At 46.3% G+C, this 16,139-nt stretch overlaps 1 non-coding gene across 1 annotated transcript; it reads left to right on the forward strand.

The window, feature by feature from the left end:
- Positions 1 to 1,282: 1,282 nt before the first annotated feature.
- Positions 1,283 to 1,473, forward strand: LOC135052844 (U2 spliceosomal RNA). The gene has a single exon (XR_010242302.1). It is a non-coding gene; the product is annotated as a U2 spliceosomal RNA (small nuclear RNA).
- The last annotated feature ends 14,666 nt before the right edge of the window (positions 1,474 to 16,139 follow it).

The raw sequence follows: 16,139 nt of genomic DNA on the forward strand, positions 1-16,139 counted from the left end.
CATTTCAATGATTTTACGGAGCTCAGTTGCGGGGGTGGGGAGGCTGTACTGCGGCGGGACGCAGGAGGATGTTGTGTTCGCGCCCCGTTCTCCCGCCCAACAGCGTCTTACCGCCGCCGTCCTCACTCTGTGGGGGCAGGACTCAGCTATATGCGCCATCTTCTATCTCTGCAAGAGACCATCCGTCAGGTCAGCGGGGGATACTGCGCTGCACATAACACAGCGTCTCACCCTGTTAGTACAGGCGGAGAGCAGCAAAAACAACAAGTATAACACAGCCCTTTCATATGCTCTGGAGCTCGTTTATTCTAAGGGATTCTTTAGTGCTCTTTAGTGATCCTTTAGTACATATATTTCGGTAATCTCACTGTAATAGAGTTATTTTTACCTCACCCTGTTTATTACACAGGTGGGGATTTTTTCTTAACTAGTGTTGTGCTATTCTAAATTGACAACAGTTGTTTACATCATGTTATAAAACGAGCGTTATAGCTCAGTCTGTAGAGCTGGACCACAGCACAGAGTTATGAGACATTATTGTGTGCTATGATTGTGGCATTGTATATTCCATGGTTGTAAACAGCAAATCTCCTAAAGGAACGACAAGTTCAGTAGTTTACTACACAGGAGCTCCAATAGCTTTGTGGGCTAATGCTGTGTATTAGTAAGATAGACTAAACACAGGTTTGATTCCCATATACATTAAATTGCACAATGTGGCTCCAGACTTCCTAAAGGTAGCACGGACACAGGTACCCCATGCTCCAGGACACCAGTTGCAGAGCAGCCGGGAGGTTCCAGGGATCAGTTTATGCCTCTGTGGGCCAGACACATCTCAATCCAGAATAATACAGATGGAGTAGTGGTTAGCATTGCTGCCTCACAGCAGTAAAGCCATGAGCTTGTTTACATAGAAGTATATGAATATACCAAGCAGGTTTAAATTGCTCTACAGTCTTGACCTCTGCCGCCTCTCATGGGAGGCTGTTCCACTTGTTCACTACCCCTTCTGTGAGGAAATATTTTCCTTAAATTTCCCCTGAACCTGCCTCCCTCCAGTTCAGTGTATGCCCCTAACTGTGTGAAGTTATATATATATATATATATATATATATATATATATATATATATATATATATATATTCCCTGCACTTGCAGGGATGGGGGTTCCAGGACCGGTCCACAAATACCGGTATTCTTTGAGTATATTTTTCCTTACACTATGTCAATGTAATGGGTCTGGAACTCTGTTTACTACTTAGCCGCTAGTCTTGGTAAAAAGATCACTACTTGACCTTTTGGCTAGGATCAAGTGTAGTATCTGTTCTTATCAGTTTAATATCTGATACGTTCCCTATGTGGGGGCCATGTATTAAATATATGTTTAGAACAGGAAAATGGATTAAGAGATTGCTCCGTCCACTCCACGCATTGACTCGGTATTGCAGTACCTCCGGGACCGGTGCACCTTTCAAAACAAGGACAGACTATTTCTATTTCTTGTACACTATGTACTTATGATTTGCCAAATGGCTGGACAAAGCTCCTTAATCAGTTCATACTGTGCAGCGAGTCTGGTCTTTGACAGACAATATAGCTCCTTTACTTCAGAGGCGTTTTTGAGGCTTCATCTACAGAAAATGGTGAGATAAATCCTGTCAGTGAGGATCCTTCAGGATAGAAATAAGAAATAATCTACTGAATTTCTTGGTTTCCACCTCTTCCTTCACGTGAGAGAATGTTGATGGAAGTCTGACTACACACCTGATGAAATAGTTTATTTCTTTTTCATCCACTAGGGGTCACTGGAGTACTCTTGGGATATGGACGGTGCGTAGCAAAGGAAGGCACATTTAAATATTTAAATGAGCAACCCTCCACTTCCCTCCTCCATACTCCCTGGATCCTCAGTGTTTTTATGTGCCTCAAGGAAGCACATGAGCTCAAAGCTCACGTTTGATTTTCATTTTTGATTGATTTTACAGACAATACCTTCCCCACTTACTAAAAAGTGTGGGTCCGGAATTGTACTGCCTCCAGCCGCTGCTGACACGTGGGCGCTTGCAGGAGAAGCACGGCCGTGTCAGCCAGGCAGCATGCGGTCCTTTCCCCACTTACAGAGAAGTGAGGGTCCAGGATTGAGCGGCCATCTCCTCCAGCTGGGTGGAGGAGATTTCAGAGGAGTTTTAATTTTTTTCTAACAAGCGCTTTCAGCGCTGCTGCCACAAGAAGGAGACTGCAGGGGGAGATCGTGCGGTTAGCTTCCACAGCTTCCGCAAGGTTAGTGCATTCCCCCAGTACTGCACGCTCCCAGACACACAGCAGGTGCTGGGAGCGTGGTCTTCCGCCGCTGGCCGCCCGCTCCGTGCTCCCCGCTGGCCGCCGTTACACAGACGCCCGTGCCTCACTGACCACCGGGCGCTCTGGCCGCATGTTGTTCTCGGCGGGAGCACACTGATCACAGTGCACTCCCGCTGCCCGCTATTCAGCCCAGCCGCGGACAGACAAGCTGCCGCCGCTGGCCTCCTACATCCGTCCCCCGCTGCTCTCCGGCTCCCCGGCTCCCCTCTGCTAGCTATTGCGGTGTGAGAGGGGACAGCACTACGGCTGCACAGGGGGAGATCGCCGGACACAGGGGGTGATAATTATATTCGATGCATATGTTATAAAAATAATATGCATATTAGGGCCCTCATTCCGAGTTGATCGGTCGCAAGGCGAATTTAGCAGAGTTACACACGCTAAGCCTACGCCTACTGGCAGTGTATCTTAGCTTCTTAAAATTGCGACCGATGTATTCGCAATATTGCGATTACAAACTACTTTGCAGTTTCTGAGTAACTTCAACCTTACTCTGCCTGTGCGATCAGTTCAGTGCTTGTCGTTCCTGGTTTGACGTCACAAACACACCCAGCGTTCGCTCAGACACTCCCCCGTTTCTCCAGCCACTCCTGCGTTTTTTTCCGGAAACGGTAGCGTTTTCAGCCACACGCCCATAAAACGCCGTGTTTCCGCCCAGTAACACCCATTTCCTGTCAATCACACTACGATCGCTGGAGCGAAGAAAAAGCCGTGAGTAAAAATCCTTTCTTCATAGCAAAATTACTTGGCGCAGTCGCAGTGCGAACATTGCGCATGCGTACTAAGCGGATTTTCACTGCGATGCGATGAAAAAGAACGAGCGAACGACTCGGAATGAGGGCCTAGGTTAGAACTAATATATGCATCAATACGGATATTGTAGTATAGGAAGTATACTACATACTGTATGTATATAGGCGGTCATATGTAATGTATGCCTGATCTGGGGTAACTAATACTAAAGTAAATTGGAAATTGATTTTTATTTATTTTTTCTTATGCTTAAGATATGGTGAAAGCACATGGCACTAAGCACATGGCTGGACACCATTTTAACTCCATTTCCTGGTTCTTTGTCCAGGAATTTTTTTCTGCTGTTCTACAACACTTCCCCACTAGAGGAGCAGGGGTGGTGTTAGGAATTTTCTGTCACAAGAAAGTGTGCAGCAATACTTGTCTAGTTTATGTGCACGTTACTTATTTAAGGTTCCACGTGCACAGTGGGAATACCATTACGCATCCGGATATATATCCTAATCCTATTTGAGCGGCTATATCTAACTGTTTATAACGTAGTCACATGCTCATCTGGAGGGTTATGTATTCTCTGTGAGAGCGCTGCGGAATAGGTGTGCGCTACATAAATAACTGATAATATATAATAAGTAAACAGTACAGAGGGCGCATGCTAACATCGGCTGTGTGGTACAAAAAGATTCAATGCCAGACGCAAGGTTCTGATTTTTAATGCCACTAATGAACCTAGTTCAGATGCAAGCGTTCCTATAGGATAGAACGTAGCGAGCGCCTGTGCGGGGGGGTGTGTGTGTGTTCATAGTTCTAATTCTATTATTAAGCCATTCAATATACCAGAGTCTATGACAGCATTTCTTGGTGTCAAAACTGTCCACGTCCCGCCTGCACCTACACTTAATAACTAGTCAGTGTGGACATTCCACCTATGCTAAAGACAATGTTTATGCTGTAGTTGGGGTTTCGGTTACCGACATTATAGTCGCAGACGTAGTTAATAGCCAGTTCTGGCCTCAAAACAGTTTTGACAACTTGTTACTCACATTGGTATATCGCCTGAGAATTTACGCATGTCTGCTATAGCTGTCAGCCATGTTAGTTCTCGTAGTCCATCATCACTCTTTGTGGTTGACAGACGCTTTGCGTGGCCTTACACGAATATGTGTTATTTACTCCTAAATTAGAACGTTTCAGTTCTCACGCTCCGGTGTGAGAGTCTATTTACAGCCATTGCCACACCAGTTCTTACAAATAAAACTGCACCAGGGTTCAAATCTTTTAAACCTCAGTCTTTTCCAGTTGTTCTACAACACACGACACGTGGTCGAGAACGGATGTCTCATTCGACATTATTACTGAAATCCACAGATCTGCGGTTACAGATCGGCGGTTACATAAGTAGTGTTCAATCACACATACAGTTCCAGTGTCTACCACCTTTGCTGTGGTTTGTCAAGGCTAGATCCAAAACTAGCCGGCCTGTGTCAGAAGACAAAAAGGCAGTTCTGTAGACCGCAATTCAGTGTCTCCTAGATTCAAGCTTAGTACAATTTTGTTTGTAGTACCGCATCCGCCCGACTGTTATATACCAAAAGTGGCTCAATCAGTGGAATTCATGCGGTCAGTGATTGCAGGTTTACAACCATTGAAATCATATTCTCCTTAGAAGTCAAGAATGCGTTTTTGCGTGTTCAAAATTTTGCCACTACATCTGGCATACTTAGACGTTGGCAGTCCATCATTCAAACTCTCCTGTTTGGTTTCTCATCAGCTCGGGGTGTCACAGGGGTGATGTCTGGGATAAGTTATTCTCAGATCCCGGCTGGTGATAATGGTTCTGTGCTTAGATAACCTTCTCATCACAGCTCTCGTTCAACAAATACTACTAACGTACAATGGCCTAGTTCAACGGTGAAATTGTCAGATTCAGGATATCACTTCTGAATTCGTTTCAATCATTTCAATTCCTAGGAATGATTCTCGATCCGGTAGATCAAATAAATTACCTACCAAAACAAAGTACAGAGTATTCGTCATCTATTACAATTCGGGCTCAAGCCACGCACAGTCTCGGTACATTTGTACATTCGCCTTTTAGGCACAAGGGTGACGGCTTTCGAAGCTATTCAGTTCGGAAGATTTCACTCATGTACTTTTCAACTGGAGGTGCTCGCACAGTGGTTGGGCTCGCGTCTGCAGATTCACCACAGGGTGAGGTTGTCGCCACGGGCCAGAGTATCTCTAATCTGGTGGCTCAAAGTACACAATCTAACCGCAGGAAAACAATTCAGCGCCGGTAATTGGATAGGTCTAATGACGGACTCTAGACTCAGAGGTTGGGGAGCTGTAGTTCAAAATTATCAGCTCCAAAGTCTCTGGGCGGATCACGAAAGATTGCTGTCTATAAATGTCCTGAAACTACGGGCAATTTACAATGCGCTCCGACAAGCAGTGCACATACTTCGGTCTCAGTCTGTCCAGCTGCATTCAGACAACGCGACGACTGTCGCATACAACAAACAAGGAGAAACGAGAAGCCGCATAGCAATGCGGAAAGTAGCTCGAATCCTCATTGGGAGCCGAGCATCACCAAGTGATATTGTCGGCAGTGTTCATTCCGGCAGTGGTCAACTGGGAGACGGATTATCTCAGCCGTCGGGATTTTCATCCAGGAGATTGGCCATTAAATCCAAGGGTGTTGTCACAGGTTGTTCCAGAGGTGGGGTTACCCTCAAGTGGACCTGATGACATCTCGCCACAATCACCAAACGCACAGTATGTGTTCAGAACACAAGATCCAACGGCAGTGGCGGCGGAGGCTCACAATCGCATGGCTGTACAGCCTCGTGTATCGATTTCCGCCGTTTCCGCTCCTCCCCTTTGTTGCTAAAACGGATCACAAGAAGTCGGCCACAGTCATACTAGTAGCGCCTCGGTCTCTGAGAGCTTGGTTCTCAGATCTCTGCGGACTTCTCGCAGGTCCAGCGTACATCCTTCTCGCTACCGGTAGAGACAATGGTAAAAAAACAGACTTTCCTCCCGTAGCCTCAGCAATACATGCGTCCAATTCAGGACCAAACAACTTAACCATACCAGGGCCAGCAGCTACTACGTGCAGGTATGTCAGCGGGGCGGCCAGCTTCCGCTGCCGTCCCCAGGTGTTTGTCCGCTCCCCAAGTTAGCGCGGTGGCGTTTAACGGGGCGGCTATTGAGACCGCACTCTTAAGAAAATTTATACCAACCATGTTACGAGCTAGGAAGCCGGTTAGGGCAGCTTATTATTACAGAATATGGCGTGTCTATATAGGTTGGTGGGAAGCTCGGAAGTTTCCGACATCATCTTTTAAGTTATTCCGTCTTTTGTTGTTTCTACAGACGAGGTTACATGGAGGACTGCATTTATCTTCACTAAAGGTGCAGGTATCTGCTTTGTCAATTTAATTTCACAAACGTTTGGCTCTATTGCCGTCTGTACACCGTTTTCTGCAGGGTATCCTCAGAGTACAGCCTCCATTTATTCCACCTACAGCGCCATGAGGCTTGAAGCTGGGTTTAGATTTCTTACAGTCTTCATATTTTGAACCCTTGCAACAAGTGCATATTAAGTATTTCACTTGGAAAACTATTTTTCTTCTAGCCCTAACTTCGGCAAGTCGTGTTTCAACTTTGGGTGCCTTGTCATGCAAGCCACCGTATTTAATGTTTCATGAATGACAGAGCGGATCTTCGGACCAATCCCGCCTTCTTGCCAAAAATAGTGACATCTGTTCACATCAATTAACCAATCGTAGTTCAATCAACCAATAATAGGTCCTTTGTTAACAGGAATTTCTGAAACTTTGGTTGTGGTACGCGCATTACGCGTTTATGTATCGACCGTCTACATTTCGTAAGACGAATACGTTGATGCGGCCAAGCTGGGTTGGCCAGCTTCTAAACAGATCTTATTCATATAGATCTTATTCATATAGATTAAGCTGACCATACGTCAAGCTTACCTTCATGTTAGGTTACAGCTGTTTCCATTAGTAACAGCTCATTCCACACGTTCTGTGGGAACTTCATGGGCAGCTGGTCGTGGGCCTTCTACGATGCAGTTTTGCCATGCGGCTACATGGCCAGCAGTGCACACGTTGGTGCGCTTTTACAAGTTTGATACGTTGCGGCATCAGCTTCTAGCTTTGCCCGCCTAGTGTTACAGGTGCCAAACAGCTCTCCCGCCCACGGGGGAAGCTTTGGTACGTCCCAAGAGTACTCCAGTGACCCCTAGTGGATGAAAAAGAAAATAGGATTTTGGTACTTACCAGGTAAATCCTTTTCTTTGAATCCATAGGGGGCACTGGACGCCCACCCAGAGCAGTTTTTCCTGGTTTTGTGGTAAGTTCAGGGGATCTTATGGTAACACATTCTCACCGACTGGTTTAAACTTTCAAGTTCTATCGGTTACAGTGTCAACTGTTTAGTTGTCAGTAACGTTATGTGTCAACTTTATTGTTGTCCGTTATTTTATAATGTAAGTAATTCTCCATTGTTCAATTCTCTGTCGCTCCTATTCGGCTCAGTAAAAAACACTGAGGATCCAGGGAGTATGGAGGAGGGAAGTGGAGGGTTGCTCATTTAAATATTTAAATGTGCCTTCCTTTGCTACGCACCGTCCATATCCCAAGAGTACTCCAGTGCCCCCTATGGATTCAAAGAAAAGGATTTACCTGGTAAGTACCAAAATCCTATTATTTCCAGGGAAATGTGTCTGTCTCTAATACATACTGTTTTCGGTTCAATTTCGGTGTTCTCAGTATTAGAGACCGTATTTCTTTATCCTTTCGCTGATGAAGACACTGATCTAATGAAGGTTCCACTAATAATTAGTGGACGCATCCATCATGGGAGAGCCTAAGGCAACTGTCTTTACTAAAGTACAGTATGTGACCTTAACAGTCACCACAGATTGACAACGGTGAGGCCGTTATTATATTAGTATTCATTCTGACAGGAATATTCCTACGCCCTCTCCGGGCTTATGCATGAATCTTTAAACCGGTTGCATTATGCAAGTTATCCATTCTTGGGGCAGCTGATCCTTTTCAAATTATCCATTGACTGTTTTGGCCTCCAAGCTCTATTCCCTATCTATTTATTATTGCATCTTTTCCCTGGCTATGACACCCTTCTATTCATTTTGGTTGCGAATCGTAAAATTCTGCTTCCAAATGAAAGCGTACTTTGCAGGCGGGAGCAAATAACTCTATCAGTAAGGTGTATGCCTGCGGTATAACAGGTCATGGGTTCTCATCCTGAGGATAATAGCTGAGAAATGGGTATTTTAACCTATGTCAGAAAAATGGGTATTCTTTTGGGAGGCATTTGTATGCCTAGAACACGGACTTCCAATGTGCAGGGGCCACGGAGTCGGACAGTCTGGTTCCCAGTGGGGAGGACACCAGCTTTCTCAGAGTCCACTGATCCGTTGGATGTACTGAATTTGTATCACGAACATATACTCTGAATCTTGGAGAACACGTACCAAGCAAGAATCTTTAGTGCCCATCTTAGACGGGCTCTAATCATTGCAGTCTGTTCGCTATCTAACAGGAGTATTCAGTCCAATCCTTTTTCCGTCATCTGGGCATCGCTACCATTTTGGGTCAGTTGTTAAAAAAAAAAAAAAAGCAGCTGTCTCATCCATTTTTTTTTCTACAACGGACCTTAGTTCTGGATTTCTTCCTTCGCAGAAGATGTTATTCATGGGTATTCTTTTCGATACCTGGTATCTCGAATGTTGGCGGAGTGCAGGATTTACTGACCATAATAGACTCAGGGGTCAGACATACACTTCCTCTGCAGGACAGTGGTGATTTTATAGGTGGCTCCATTCCCCCGGTCTCCTGCCTGGTTTCTTCAATCTCAGATTAAATGTTATTAATCTCAGTCAGGATTGAGTTTACGTAAACAGTTTAGTTTCTCTATTAAAATACCAAGATATTTTCATTGATCGATCTTTTCGTTGGGCTACACAATCCAGATCTAACTTATAGGACTTCATTCTGTCTCGACATGGAGGGTCATAACCACAGTCAAAAGTTTCAGACATTACGTTTTTTTGGTTTCAACTCTGGCGTTTTCTATGAAACTGATGTCCGAAGTGGAAATATCACTTCCAATCTACGGGCGATCTACAACGCCTTGACTCCAGCTCAATGTCTTCTACAGGGTCTTTCCACTGTGACCTATATCAATTGTTCTGTGACACTTGTAGCTGGAGAGACATCGGAACAGTATCTAACATATGCAGAGGGCGGAATTTTGGATCCCGGCAGTGTCTGTCATCTCCAGTTCCAGAATGGGCAACTGGGAAGCAGATTTCCTGAATCTTCAGGCTGTTCTTCCTTAAAGTATGTGAAATCAACAGGGATTTCTGGCTTTGGTGTGTCTATAACTAGCCAACATAGACCTCAGGGCTTCATTGGTACTTTGATCGTTTCGGGAATCCTCTTGTGGCAATCGTAGACGCCATGTCAGCTCCTTGTCACTTTCATCTAGCATATTTATTCTGCCTCTGGCAACATCTAGTGAGTACCTCAACGCATTTGACCAGTGGCTCATTCGGTTTTCCTAATCCGCTTCGGATTTGCCTGTTGACTCTGTTCTGCAATGTTATAGCCCAGAGTGACCAGGGCTCCTTACAGGGTACCTTTTCGGCCAGCTCTCCACTCCCAACCTTTACGTCAACACCGGGATTTTGTCTAATCTGCCGCTGACGGCGTGATTGTGGAAAACAATGTCATCAAGCCCTACTACGTTTCTGGCTCTCTAACCAATCACAGTGCCAGAACACTTGTCATCGTTTGTGTGTATTTAACGGTCACTCAGCTGGAGTTCTTAGTCCTTTCCGCCTCTTATCTTTTCTACAACACAGTTGTCAGAACTACTTTGTCTTCTTATCTTAGCAGACTGGGTTCTGCTCTAGAATTTACTTTCCAGAATGGCTCCTGTTTCTCCTTTCCGGCCTCTGGACTCTGGTTGAGTTGCGGTTTCTTTTCTCTTACAGTGTTTCTGTTTATGCAGTTAGGGTGGTTTTACTTACAAACCACAAGTTGTATCGGTTTTTCCTCTCCTTCAGCACATTGGGCTTCTTGTGTCGTCCCAGGCTTGTCCGGGGCGGGTTGGTAATTGGCCTTATTGGTTGTTGTTCAAACCTTAACTCTTACCTTGTTGGGTTTGTTTGCTGCACCCAAGCGTGGCTGGCTGGCCAATAAGAACAGGGTGATGTGCTGGGTTAATTCTGCTATTCAGCAGGCTTAAATTTCTTAGGCGTTGCCTGTTCCTGATTCCTTAGGGGCTCATTCGACTCGACCTGTTGGAGCCTCTTGGGCTGTTCACAGTGGTGTATTCGTCGAGCAGCTGCGTAGAGCGACGACCTAGTCGTCCGTACATACCTTCACGAAATTCTTCCGTTTTTCATACTTTTGGTTTGGAGACTGCCTCTGTTAGGCATCAAAGTTTGCAGACTGCTATGTTGTCTGTGTCTCTCTCCTCTAATTAGCTTGCTTTGGGAAATCCCATTAGTAAGTGCGCAGCGTCCCCCAGATGGATGAAAGAGAAATAGGGATTTTTGTTTACTTACCGTAAAATCTCTTTCTCTGATTCCATCTGGGGGACGCTGCGATCCCTCCCGTATATATATTCTGTTCTGCCTCTTACGGCTTTGCTAAACGTTAACTGAGGTAATCTGCTGAGCAGGAAGGAGATGGGAGGGGTTAGAGGGGGGAGGAGTTAGTTTTTTTTATAAGTTCTGTGCCAAACTCCCAATCCCACACACTCTAACCCATTAGTAAGTGCGCAGCGTCCCCCAGATGGAATCAGAGAAAGAGATTTTACGGTAAGTAAACAAAAATCCCTATTTTCCTCCATCTGAGGAGTTAAATGAAGTGTGTGAAGAAGCGTGGGCTTCCCCTGATAAAAAACTGGTAATTTCTAAGAGGTTACTAATGGCGTTCCCTTTCCCGCCAGAGGATAGGTCACGCTGGGAAACTTCCCCTAGGGTGGATAAAGCGCTCACACGCTTGTCAAAGAAGGTGGCACTACCCTCTCCGGATACGGCCGCCCTGAAGGAATCTGCTGATAGGAAACAGGAGGCTGTCCTGAAATGTATATACAGGTATACACACACAGGTGTCATACTGAGACCGGCTATTGCTTCAGCCTGGATGTGCAGTGCTGCTGCTGCGTGGTCAGATTCCCTATCAGAAAATATAGATACCCTAGATAGGGACACTATATTGCTAACCGTAGAGCATATAAAAGACGCAGTCTTATACATGAGAGATGCACAGAGGGATATTTGCCGGCTGGCATCCAAAATTAGTGCAATGTCCATTTCTGCCAGGAGAGGGTTATGGACTCGGCAGTGGACAGTGGATGCAAATTCCAAAAGACACATGGAAGTTCTGTCTTATAAGGGTGAGGAGTTGTTCGGGGATGGTCTCTCGGACCTCGTTTCCACAGCGACAGCTGGGAAGTCTACATTTTTACCCCATGTTCCCTCACAACTAAAGAAAGCACCGTATTATCAGGTACAGTCCTTTCGGCCCAATAAGGGCAAGCGGGTTAAAGGCGCGTCCTTTCTGCCCAGAGGCAGAGGTAAAGGCAAGAAGCTGCAGCATGCAGCCAGTTCCCAGGAGCAAAAGTCCTCCCCCGCTTCCTCTAAGTCCACAGCATGATGCTGGGGCTCCACAGGCGGAGCCAGGTACGGTGGGGGCCAGTCTCAAATATTTCAGCAATCAGTGGGCTCGCTCACAGGTGGATCCCTGGATTTTTCAAATAATATCTCAGGGGTACATGCTGGAATTCGAGACGTCTCCTCCCCGCCGTTTCCTCAAATCTGCCTTGCCAACCGCTCCCTCAGACAGGGAGGCAGTGTTACAGGCAATTCACAAGCTGTATTCACATCAGGTGATAGTAAAAGTACCCCTGCTTCAACAAGGATGGGGCTACTATTCCACAATGTTTGTGGTACCGAAACCGGACGGTTCGGTGAGACTCATTTTAAATTTGAAATCCTTGAACACATGTATCAAAAAATTCAAGTTCAAGATGGAATCGCTCAGGGCGGCTATTGCAAGCCTGGACGAGGGGGATTACATGGCATCGCTGGACATCAAGGATGCTTACCTACATGTCCCCATTTACCATCCTCACCAGGAGTACCTCAGATTTGTGGTACAGGATTGTCATTACCAATTCCAGACGTTGCCGTTCGGTCTGTCCACGGCTCCGAGGGTCTTTACCAAGGTAATGGCCGAAATGATGATACTCCTGCAAAAGAAAGGAGTTTTAATTATCCCATACTTGGACGATCTCCTGATAAAGGCGAGGTCCAGAGAGCAGTTGTTGGTCGGGGTAGCACTATCTCGGGAAGTGCTACAACAGCACGGTTGGATTCTAAACATTCCAAAGTCACAGCTGGTCCCTACGACACGTCTACTGTTCCTAGGGATGGTTCTGGACACAGAACAGAAAAAAGTGTTTCTCCCGGAGAAGAAGGCCAAGGAGCTGTCATCTCTAGTCAGAGGCCTCCTAAAACCAAAACAGGTGTCGGTGCATCACTGCACGCGGATCCTGGGAAAAATGGTAGCTTCTTACGAAGCGATTCCATTCGGCAGGTTCCATGAAAGAACCTTTCAGTGGGACCTGTTGGACAAGTGGTCTGGATCGCATCTTCAGATGCATCGTCTGATAACCCTGTCTCCAAGGACAAGGGTGTCCCTGCTGTGGTGGCTGCAGAGTGCTCATCTTCAAGAGGGCCACAGATTCGGCATACAGGACTGGGTCCTGGTGACCACGGATGCCAGCCTTCGAGGCTGGGGGGCAGTCACACAAGGAAGAAACTTCCTAGGACTATGGTGAAGTCAGGAGACTTCCCTGCACATAAATATTCTGGAACTGAGGGCCATTTACAATGCCCTAAGTCAGGCAAAACCACTGCTTCAAAACCAGCCGGTACTGATCCAGTCAGACAACATCACGGCGGTCGCCCATGTAAACCGACAGGGCGGCACGAGAAGCAGGACGGCGATGGCAGAAGCCACAAAGATTCTCCGATGGACGGAGAATCACGTCTTAGCACTGTCAGCAGTGTTTATTCCGGGAGTGGACAACTGGGAAGCAGACTTCCTCAGCAGACACGAAGTCTTCCAACTGATTGTAAGCCGTTGGGAAAGGCCACAGGTGGACATGATGGCGTCCCGCCTAACAAAAAACTAGAGAGATATTGCGCCAGGTCAAGAGACCCTCAGGCGATAGCTGTGGACGCTCTAGTGACACCGTGGGTTTACCAGTCGGTTTATGTGTTCCCTCCTCTGCCTCTCATACCATACTGAGAATAATAAGAAGACGAGGAGTAAGAACGATACTCGTGGTTCCGGATTGGCCAAGAAGAGCTCGGTATCCAGAACTTCAAGAAATGATATCAGAGGACCCATGGCCTCTGCCGCTCAGACAGGATCTGCTACAGCAGGGGCCCTGTCTGTTCCAAGACTTACCGCAGCTGCGTTTGACCGGATGGCGGTTGAACACTGGATCCTAAAGGAAAAAGGCATTCCGGAAGAAGTCATTCCCACGCTGATTAAAGCCAGGAAAGAAGTAACCGCAAACCATTATCACCGTATTTGGCGAAAATATGTTGTGTGGTGTGAGGCCAGGAAGGCCCCAACAGAGGAATTTCAGCTGGGTCGATTTCTGCACTTCCTACAGTCAGGAATGACTATGGGCCTGAAATTGGGTTCCATTAAGGTCCAGATTTCGGCTCTGTCGATTTTCTTCCAGAAAGAACTGGCTTCACTGCCTGAAGTTCAGACATTTGTAAATGGAGTGCCGCATATTCAGCCCCCTTTTGTGGCCCCAGTGGCACCTTGGGATCTCAACGTGGTGTTGAGTTTCCTAAAATCACATTGGTTTGAGCCACTTAAAACCGTGGATCTGAAATATCTCACGTGAAAAGTGGTCATGTTATTGGCCTTGGCTTCGGCCAGGCGTGTGTCAGAATTGGCGGCTTTGTCATGTAAAAGCCCTTATCTGATTTTCCATATGGATAGGGCAGAATTGAGGACTCGTACTCAGTTTCTCCCTAAGGTGGTATCAGCTTTTCACTTGAACCGACCTATTGTAGTGCCTGCGGCTACTAGGGACTTGGAGGATTCCAAGTTACTGGACGTAGTCAGGGCCTTGAAAATGTATGTTTCCAGGACGGCTGGAGTCAGGAAAACTGACTCGCTTTTTATCCTGTATGCACCCAACAAACTGGGTGCCCCTGCTTCTAAGCAGACTATTGCTCTCTGGATTTGTAGCACAATTCAGCTGGCGCATTCTGCGGCTGGACTGCCGCACCCTAAATCTGTAAAAGCTCATTCCGCGAGGAAAGTGGGCTCTTCTTGGGCGGCTGCCCGAGGGGTCTCAGCTTTACAACTTTGCTGAGCTGTTATTTGGTCGGGTTCAAACAATTTTGAAAAAGTCTGCAAGTTTGATACCCTGGCTGAGGAGGACCTTGAGTTTGCTCATTCGGAGCTGCAGAGTCATCCGCACTCTCCCGCCCGTTTGGGAGCTTTGGTATAATCCCCATGGTCCTTACGGCGTTCCCAGCATCCACTAGGACGTCAGAGAAAATAAGATTTTACTCACCGGTAAATCTATTTCTCGTAGTCCGTAGTGGATGCTGGGCGCCCATCCCAAGTGCGGATTGTCTGCAATACTTGTATATAGTTATTGCCTAACTAAAGGGTTATTGTTATGAGCCATCTGTTAGTGAGGCTCAGTTATATTTCATACTGTTAACTGGGTATAATATCACGAGTTATACGGTGTGATTGGTGTGGCTGGTATGAGTCTTACCCGGGATTCAAAATCCTTCCTTATTGTGTCAGCTCTTCCAGGCACAGTATCCTAACTGAGGTCTGGAGGAGGGTCATAGTGGGAGGAGCCAGTGCACACCAGGTAGTCCTAAAGCTTTCTTTAGTTGTGCCCAGTCTCCTGCAGAGCCGCTATTCCCCATGGTCCTTACGGAGTTCCCAGCATCCACTACGGACTACGAGAAATAGATTTACCGGTGAGTAAAATCTTATTTTTCTCAGGGCTGCTTGGAGCAGCCCCTCTGTTAAGTGCCTGGTTACTGCAGCACCAACTGACAAACTGAGCTCCTGTGACGCAGGAAAGTGACGTCAGACAGCCCGACAACCCTGTTGCAAAGCAACCACAAACAAATCAACTTCAAATCACATAACCCAGCACATAAAGCACATGTAATACATCTTAATGACACTTAATGCAACTATATAACTATAATGAAATTTTAACTAAAGGTCCATACACACTTAACGATAAAATGAGCGACGTCGCTCATTTTCCCACTCCTTGAGCGACGTCGCTCATTTTATCGTCAAGTGTGTATGCCGCCAGCGACGTCCGATGCGAGGCCCCACGTGTCGGCAACGATCGTCGCTGTCGGTAGGGCATGTATGAAGGATGTGGACTGTCCACGACCTTCATGCAGGGCTGGCGGAGGTGTGACATAACTGAGCGATATGTGACGTCAGTAAGTTTTTATTGTATTATTTATTTGTATAGTGTGACACATCTTGATAAATGTGCAGCAGCACTGAAACGTTGATAAACTACATCATGCGTCAGTGATTCTTTTATGAAATTCGTCCCGAGTGCCGCCATTGGAAATATTTGTATGCAGTGCAGCCTATTCGGAGTTCAGCGGGCAAGGTATTTGTGGAGACTATCTGAGTGCCGAATTCTTACTTGATATATATAAATATATATAGCAATGTTTATGTACCCTGTATTGGCTTCACCTGTAAGGGTGCATACACACGGTGAGATTTGGACTTATCAGATTCTCACCGTGCGACGAGGGGCCGGGTCGGCACTTAGCCAGTATCGTAAGCACATAATGAGTGTGCTTGCGATGCTGGATATGTGCGATTTTGGCTAAGTGTCAATCCTGACTATCTCTTCTATAGAGA

The sequence above is a fragment of the Pseudophryne corroboree genome, chromosome 2 (assembly GCF_028390025.1).
Source record: "Pseudophryne corroboree isolate aPseCor3 chromosome 2, aPseCor3.hap2, whole genome shotgun sequence".
Lineage (NCBI taxonomy): Eukaryota > Metazoa > Chordata > Amphibia > Anura > Myobatrachidae > Pseudophryne > Pseudophryne corroboree.